This window comes from Nicotiana tabacum, chromosome 12 (genome assembly GCF_000715075.1).
Source record: "Nicotiana tabacum cultivar K326 chromosome 12, ASM71507v2, whole genome shotgun sequence".
Lineage (NCBI taxonomy): Eukaryota > Viridiplantae > Streptophyta > Magnoliopsida > Solanales > Solanaceae > Nicotiana > Nicotiana tabacum.
In genome coordinates this window covers 97,734,834-97,742,888 of record NC_134091.1, presented here as the reverse complement: position 1 = coordinate 97,742,888, position 8,055 = coordinate 97,734,834, and the positions used below count along the sequence as shown (strand labels likewise).

Genomic DNA, 8,055 nt, shown 5'->3' with positions numbered 1-8,055 from the left:
AACGTTTGAGCCAATTTGATGGAAATTCTGGAGTAGATTTTTAAGATTTAGGTTGAAATTGAGTTGAACTAGCGAAAAAGACTAATTTTAACTATATACCAACATAAATACTATATACTATTTGGTATATAATATTTAATTTAATAATGTATAATTTATTGCGTTGAACTGGCGAAAAAGAATTTGTATTGTATACCAAAATGATATACTATATACTAAAAATAAAGGAGCCAAAAATGTGAACAGAATTAGATATTGAAAAAGGAAATAAAAATGATTTGAAATAACAATAAATGAAATTAAAAAAAGAAAAAAGAAAATGAAAGCAAAAAAGAGAAGAGAAAACAGTTATAATGTATAAGTTGTTCTAATAATTGAACAAAAATAAAAAAAAATAAAAAAAAGAAATGTATATTATATAAGTTATATTAAAAAACAAGGTGAACAAATATTTAGTATATCAATTATCTTTTCTTATTGTATAAAAAAAGAAGAAGAATAAAAAAGAGCAAATTTTAAATAATAATAAATTAAATTAGATTATAAAGAGAAAAAGGAAATAAAATAAAAAAGGAGTTAAATGAAATTAGAAAAGGAACAATAAACAAAGAAAATAAACATAAGGAAAAAAAAAGATGGAGCCAAAATTGAGTGTGAAATAATACTGGTAAAAATAATAATAATGATCTAGGCAAAACATAAATGAACAGAAAATGAGAGAAGAAAAAAATAAGAAGAAAATGAGAAAAAAGCAAAGGAGAAAAGAAAAGAAACAGAGAAATAAAAAAGAAAAGGAGAAAAAAGAGGAAATTACCCACAAAAGCTACAATGAGTATAAAAAGTAATTAGTTTGATGAGTAAAAAAAATGAATGGACAAGGAAGGGTAAATAGTTTTATTTTTATGGATAATTGTGTCATTCACCCTATCCAAAAATCTGAAATACCAAATCCAATATCCAATACGAAATTCAAAAATTTAAAAAATTAAATCCGAAAATCCAAACCAAAAGTCCAAAAATTTTGAATTTCGGTTTGGATTTTGGGTTTACCCAAACTGAACCCACCCCTATTAACTTGTAATAACATAGCTAGTTGTTTTCTTTATTTTAGGGCTATTAAAATCAAGAAGAATAAGCATTATTAGAAAGAAAGCAAACCCAGAAAATTAAAGGAGTAAAATGTTTTGCTGTTATCTTTATGGACGATTTTTAAATCTTCTTAGGATCAATTTCTGGATGTGCACTCAATTAATTTAGTGAATTAGTTTTGTAGTAATAATGATGATCTAAATGCATCAATTGGTTTGACAATGCAAACTAAATATAGCAATTCTTTTTTGTAATATATCAATTTAAGATGAGGGAATAAACACTGGATATAATGTGGTAAGGCCGTAAATGAATAAGGAAGATTGATCGAAAATGCATGTTTAGTGGCTTAGGGGAAGAATTTTATAACCTGTGCGTCCATCCACTCCACTCATCCCCGCATAAGCTGAAATCCGCACCGCCCCATTGCCAACCCTTAGTATGTTCCGTAGGTCTAAATATTTCCACATTTTTGGCTGTTAGTTACAAAAAGCTGTAAAATTTTGGGTCCTTTAGCCAAAATCTCTAATATAAATGCAAATATAGCAACTTTACCAACAAAGGCTAAAATATAAATGTCTTTGATTTACATTTAGGTGACAACGGATGACAATGTAGTTTTGCCTCCATTAGGATTTTAAGATTTTTCACAAATAGTACAAGGCCTAACTAATATTTTCTTAGTAATAATAATAAAATCAGGATTTGATTATGACTAAACTTATGATTCCTTCCCCTCTGTTGGTTCCACGCTCACCAGCAAAGTTTTGGCATGTTAGAGTTAGACCCAAAAAACAAAAAAAGTTAAGCTGGAAGTAGTCTCATATTCTCAGTTAAAGCTAAAGGCCTTGGTATAGTAAAAGTGTGGTGTGTGCTCTCTTTATTCTGTTGACGCGCTCTTAGGGCTATCTAGGAGGCTTCTGCGTGTTAGGAGGTGTCATACAAATAGTAGTGAAAACATAAATTAAGATGAATGGGGAAGAAAGTATTACCATTGACATAATATAGCATCAACATATGTAAGATAACAGCACCAGAGAAGAAATAAGCAGAGCAAGAAGTAATACAAATCATTGAGATGCCTACTAACATAATGGTTTAAGTAAAATCATTGAGCTCCAGACAGATATGCAGATGGACACAGGAGCAAATTGACAAAAAACATTGCCCAAACATTCAGTCAAAATCCAGAAGTTTTTTATCACTCTGAAAAGGATTCAGAGACACAATTGGTGAAGTATCTAAACCACCAGAAACAATATGGCTGGTCTACCTTTTCGAATTCCTTGGAATTACCTAATGCAGCAAACAATGTGAATTCAATGTTCAGCAGTCAGAGCTATGCATTCATTCTCCAGTAGGGTTCGATTATCATTTGAAATGATTCTGGAGAAAAAAACAATTATGCATTCTCTTTTCAGCAGTTCATTTTGTAGTTTCAAATTCATGGATTAATTCAGTAAGTAATCCAGCCAAAATCAGAGCTGCTATGCATCAAGTAGCAACTATATGCCATGAAAACTGGACATAGCTTCAGTCGTGGTAATCCACTAGATCGTTCCTCCACAAACTAGCAAAAACTGAGATAGATTACTAATCTTTGATTTAGCAATAGAATTTGGTCCTATAGAAGCAAATGCTGCTCAAATCTTTAACTCTTAGGTTATCCTCAAGGTCTTCTACCACCTCATACCCTTTGTCCTCCTGATGCACACAAAAACGCTGATCTAGCCACCAAAAGGATTTGAAGAAAGCAGAGAATACAAATTTAAATGTCTGGCATAAACATGAGAAAAGGGGGAAAATATTTTACTGATACTTGATGACGTTAAGCTAGATCTTCCACACAGAATTTCTGTGGAATCAAATTCAAAAGGGACAATTTGATGAATGCTACAAGATACAACATAAAACTAGTAATCTTGAAGCAACAGTGCAGATGCATAGTTTATTGTGTCATAACAATACACAAGCAAAGCAATGAATAGCAAATGCAGATGGTCTTTAGATGAAAAGTTAGGTCAACAAGTAGTGACAGCAAGATGTGATTTAGATGGCTGCTTTATTTGGAATGTCAAACTTCAGAAGGATAATTCTAAAAAGAGTAGATGGTGGTAAACGCTTCTTTTAACAGTTAATATCAAATACGTAAAGTCTTATTTGTGATTTGGAGGTGTTCTTTAATTTTTCAGCATGAAGTCTTGCCAAGCTCAGCCTTTACATATGCAAAGCTTTCCTTTTCCCACAAATTAAATTAATTCAATAGAAAGAAAAAGAAGGGTTTACCTTCTTTTCTGCTCTTTAACTTGTGTATTTGCTGGCAAAAGCACTGAAGATGGTTTTATAGCAAAGGCTGGGTAACAGTAGAAACACCTCATTCGCTTTATCCAAAAACCAAAATATCCAACAAAATTTGTACACTACATGTTATAAACGTATGAAGTTGACTTGATCGCAAACTCAATTAAGACTACATGGGACTAGCTATTTTCAAGCAAGAAAGCCTCAAAATCTGTTATACATATCTTTTTAAAAATGAATAAAGGGAAAAAAGAAAAGAGAGCAAAATCTAAGCTCTCTAAAATGAAATGGTGATGATGTCATTGTTAACAAATAATCAAGATCTTGATTGCTGATGGCAGAAAATATTAACAAGTGCTAAACAATACTGTGTTGCTCCGACAAACAATCTTGCATTCCTCTCAAAATCATTCATCTATCTCTGCCTTCACACAGAAAAAAGATTATGAAGAGTTTACCTCAATAGTCTAAACTATTATAACAACAGTATGAGATACCAAAGTCAAACTCTTGCAAGGCACACTAAGTAAAATTAGGCACTAGGACGATAACCCAATAGAACTTTCAGGGCCTATGGGACGTTTACTAGCATTATAATTGCATTAGTCCACTTCAAACATTGTTAGAGTCCTCATTGACTAAGAAATATACCAAAATGAAGAATACACCAAAGAGCCAAGTTTTGTCTGATTTACCGCTTTGATACATAAAATCAACGAAGCCCTATAACCTGGACAATGCCAATTCCTCCTTACGAACCACAATTTCAAATTGAGAGCTGAAAGTTAGAGCTGAAAAAAGAAAAGAGAATTTTCCCCGAGATCAGCATCATACTATAATCAATTAATCAATCAATCAACTATACCTCAATAGTCAATCGCAAGCTTACTGGGTCGACTATATGAATACATTCAACTATATTCATGTATATCATCAATCAGAAGAAATCATCATGTGCACGTCCACTTCCCAAGCTGAGTAAACAATAAATTACAATGATAATCAAATAATCATCAGTTAAAAACACAATAATATGAAGCGAAATTTCTGGTACCTTTAATACAATTATCGTAACTATATCGTTTAATCAGGAAATCTCAGTTCCCTTTTCAATTCTCAAAAGAATCACCTAAATTCTTATTTTTCCATTGTTAAAAATCACGGTAAAAAAAAAAAACTAAAAACTAAAAACAAAAAACTTTTGATTGGCCAACCTTACTAGCCCTCGTTTTGGTCAAAACTACTTGAACCCTCTCCAGATCCAATCTCCATTGACACTGATTCCTTGTTCTCAGTTAGCTCCTTCTCGCGTTCCTTAATAACCTTTGCCTCTATATCTTTCTCTACCTGCAAAATTGGGGCGTAATATTCCGAATGTGCCTCCATACATTTCTGCAAAGCAGAAGTGACTTCAAAACACTTTTCCGCAATGTTTTCTTTGTTCGTTTCACCTTTTTCAACGCATTTCTCCCATTCGGTAAAAGTGTCTTTGCAGCCATCCGCTTTCATATACAAACCGAACCCACATTCTCCTTCTTCGTCATCCTCTTCTTCTTTTTCTTTTTTCTCCAAAATGGTGTCCTTTTCATGAATTTCGTCTTGGGTTTCTGGATTGTTCTCGGTTCCGGGGGTTTTGGTTTGAGGGACGGTGGTGGAGTGGGGATTTTGTTCGTGGATTTGTGGGGATTCTGAAGAAGAAGACATAGCGGGGGTGGGCGTGGGGTGGAATTGGTGGAGCTAGGGTTTGTGACTGAAGGCGTAGACAAAGGGTCTCCCATGGCAACTCTTAAACTCCCTTAAAACCCTCTTTCTCAAGGATTAAAAAATAAACTTTTTTCTTCTTTTTTGTCGATCACCTTTACTCTTTCTTCTTTTCTTTGCCTTTTTTTTTTCTTCTTCTTCTTGAACAAGCCCGTGCTGATTTGCGGAGTCCGAAACCAAAGTATGATATTTTGGACCCAAAACATAAAAATAAATGAAAACATAATCGGTGATCGTTTTATGTATAGCACATGGATTGCATGTGCTATACCTTAACGGCACGTTTGTCCGTTAAGGTATAACACAGTGCAATACCGTGCTATATTTGAATTGACTGACCCATAATAATTGGTGATATCACATACTTTATTGCGCTATATATATAGCGCGTTTAATTAATGTGCTATACCCTCCAATTATTGTACCCCGCACAACTTTTTTGCTTATTCAAAGAGTTTCATTCTTTCTTAAAAATTCATTCCGAAAATTCAGTCTTCTGGATCCTTTTTATTTTTCTTTACTCATTCTGAAATATTTGTTTACTTAACTTTTTCTGCATTTTGCCATAATATCCGAAGAGTGAAAAATTAGGGTTGCATTATATTGGGGGTGGTGATGTGTAAACAAGTTGTAAGTTATTATTATTGAAAGTTATATTGGTTAAAAGATTGTTTATAACATGTTAATTAATGGTCTTTTGTTGCCATCCCCATTTGTAGGACGAAAATCAATGTAGTTCTGAAGAATGGTATGATAAACCCATTAACCAGGAATACTACAAATCATGCTTGCTAAACATTTGGAATCTAACCGGTGAGTACGAACTCCAGATCTTGAAACTCGAAGAATAACTTGTAGCAGTGAAGGAGAAACTGAAAGAGGAAGAAGAAGAAAATAATCGGTTGGAAGAAAAATTTCAGTGGTTGAAGCATAGAATAATGGGCGATAGTGACTAAACAAACACATGGATGCGTTACGTGTAGTTTTTTATTTTTATGTTGTACGTGTCATGTATTATGTGTAATTTTTAATGGATTTAAATTTATGTTAATCTGTCGTATTTTTTTGTGTTCTAGTTTTAAACTAATAAATAACCCGAAAAATAAAAACACATGCACAAATTATATAAAACATCAATAATTTTACTATTAGATATTTAATGTCATATATACTACTCAATACATATCAATGAGTCCCACAACCTGTATGCTTTAAAGCATTGGCTAGCCTGAGTCGCATACCATCCCGCCCGGCTACGCTATTAGGATCATTCTCATCACGTCGCCTCTTTATCGGAGGATGCATTGTAGCATGATCGTTAGTAAGGCTAGTAGGATCAGTAGAAGCGGTTGTTGGGCCATTAGTAATCTACAAAATAATAAGATATTTTAGTATATGAAGTATAGAGACTAACACACGTGTTAGCAAAAAATATTTAATGGTCATATCATGGTCTCAGCGGGCTCCTCAATAAGGTCATCCATATTCGGCAAGCAAGTATCGCACAATGTGGCCTCCGTAATGGGTGATGACGAAATCTTTAAAAATATAAATAATTTAGATATTACTGACTAATCTATAAGGTAAAATAAATTAAAGTAATAGTAATACAAACAAACCTGCGCCTGAGTAGCCACGCAATGCTCTGTGGGAACTCCGAGGTGCACTGGAGTAGATGAAGGTTGTGACGTCTCGACCCGATATGATGTCTCCCTATCTGTGCCTGCAAGATCCTCAGCATCCCTCGATGATGAGCCATAACTCAGTCGTCGCCCACTATGCACCTCCCATATCGGACAATCCTTAGCAACCCTCGATGGCTCTAGACGATCAGGAAAATACTAATTCCAATCATATTGCGTAATGGTGGTGCCCACGATCAACACTGGAGCTAACAGGGTCAACTATGAAGTCCCTGGTGACAGCTGAAGGCTGAATAACAACATATCATAAGGAGCATCGTATGGCTCAGGGTATTCACCCGGCTGATCATCTCCAATATCCTCCACGGGTGCCTCAACTCCCCTGTAATGACCTGGCCGGTCATTTTAAGAATATTATCCCCTAACCCCTATTTATTGCTCCCTCTATTTCATTTTGTGGTTTCGGAGTGAAATGAAACACATAGACCCTAAAATAGAATTTAAGTTCTAGGAATTTACCGTAGTTTGAATTGTATGAAGACGACTCTGTAATGGAGTTTCGATGGTTTCAATAGCTTTGTAGGGTGATTTTGGTCTTAGGAGTGTGTTCGGATGTTGATTTGGAGGTCTGTAGGTCATTTCGGCATTAATTGGCGAAAGTTAGAAAATTGGACTTGTGAAAATGATGAAGCTCCCAGTTCTGGTGTCATCGCACATGCGGAGGGATTGGTCACAGATGTGGACTCGTATGTGCGAGAAATGGAGCGCAGAAATGGTTATGGGCAGTCCAGGCAGGACTAGCAGGTGCGGACCAGTTTCGGTAGAAGCTGCTTCGCTTCTGCGGTGGGGAGATGCTCAGGTGCGAAGCTGGCTTGACCCAGTTGGGATCGCAGGTGCGAGGTGAGGGCCGCATATGTACGTCCGCAGATGCGGAGGTTCGATCGCAAAAGTGGGTGAGGATGGCCTGGGCTAGGGTCACAGAAGTGGGCTCGCACTGCAAAAGCGAAAATCCTGGCCATAAGTGGAATCCGCACCTGCAATGGTTTTTTCGCAGGTACGGCATCGCAAGTGCGACTGAGGACTCGCAGAAGCGACTTCACTGGGCAGAAAAGGCCTAATTTCGAGGGTTTGATCTCACTTTAATTTTTGCACCTAGGGAGCTCGGTTTGTGGTGATTTTTTGAGAGATTTGCAAGGAAATCATTGGGGTAAGAAATTCTCACTCGGTTTTGGCTATATTACATGAATCCATTGTTGTTTTC

The 8,055-nt window shown here is 35.4% G+C and overlaps 1 long non-coding RNA gene across 2 annotated transcripts; it reads right to left on the bottom strand.

Annotated features, from left to right (window-relative positions):
• Positions 1–1,324: 1,324 nt before the first annotated feature.
• Positions 1,325–5,311, bottom strand: LOC107788200 (uncharacterized). Of its 2 annotated transcripts, none has more exons than XR_012697417.1 (3): positions 4,605–5,311; positions 4,256–4,364; positions 1,325–4,181 (listed from the first exon to the last, which is right to left on the bottom strand). It is a non-coding gene; the product is annotated as an uncharacterized LOC107788200 (long non-coding RNA). The 2 variants fall into 2 exon arrangements; XR_012697418.1 differs by having other exon boundaries at positions 4,280–4,364.
• Between the last annotated feature and the right edge of the window lie 2,744 nt (positions 5,312–8,055).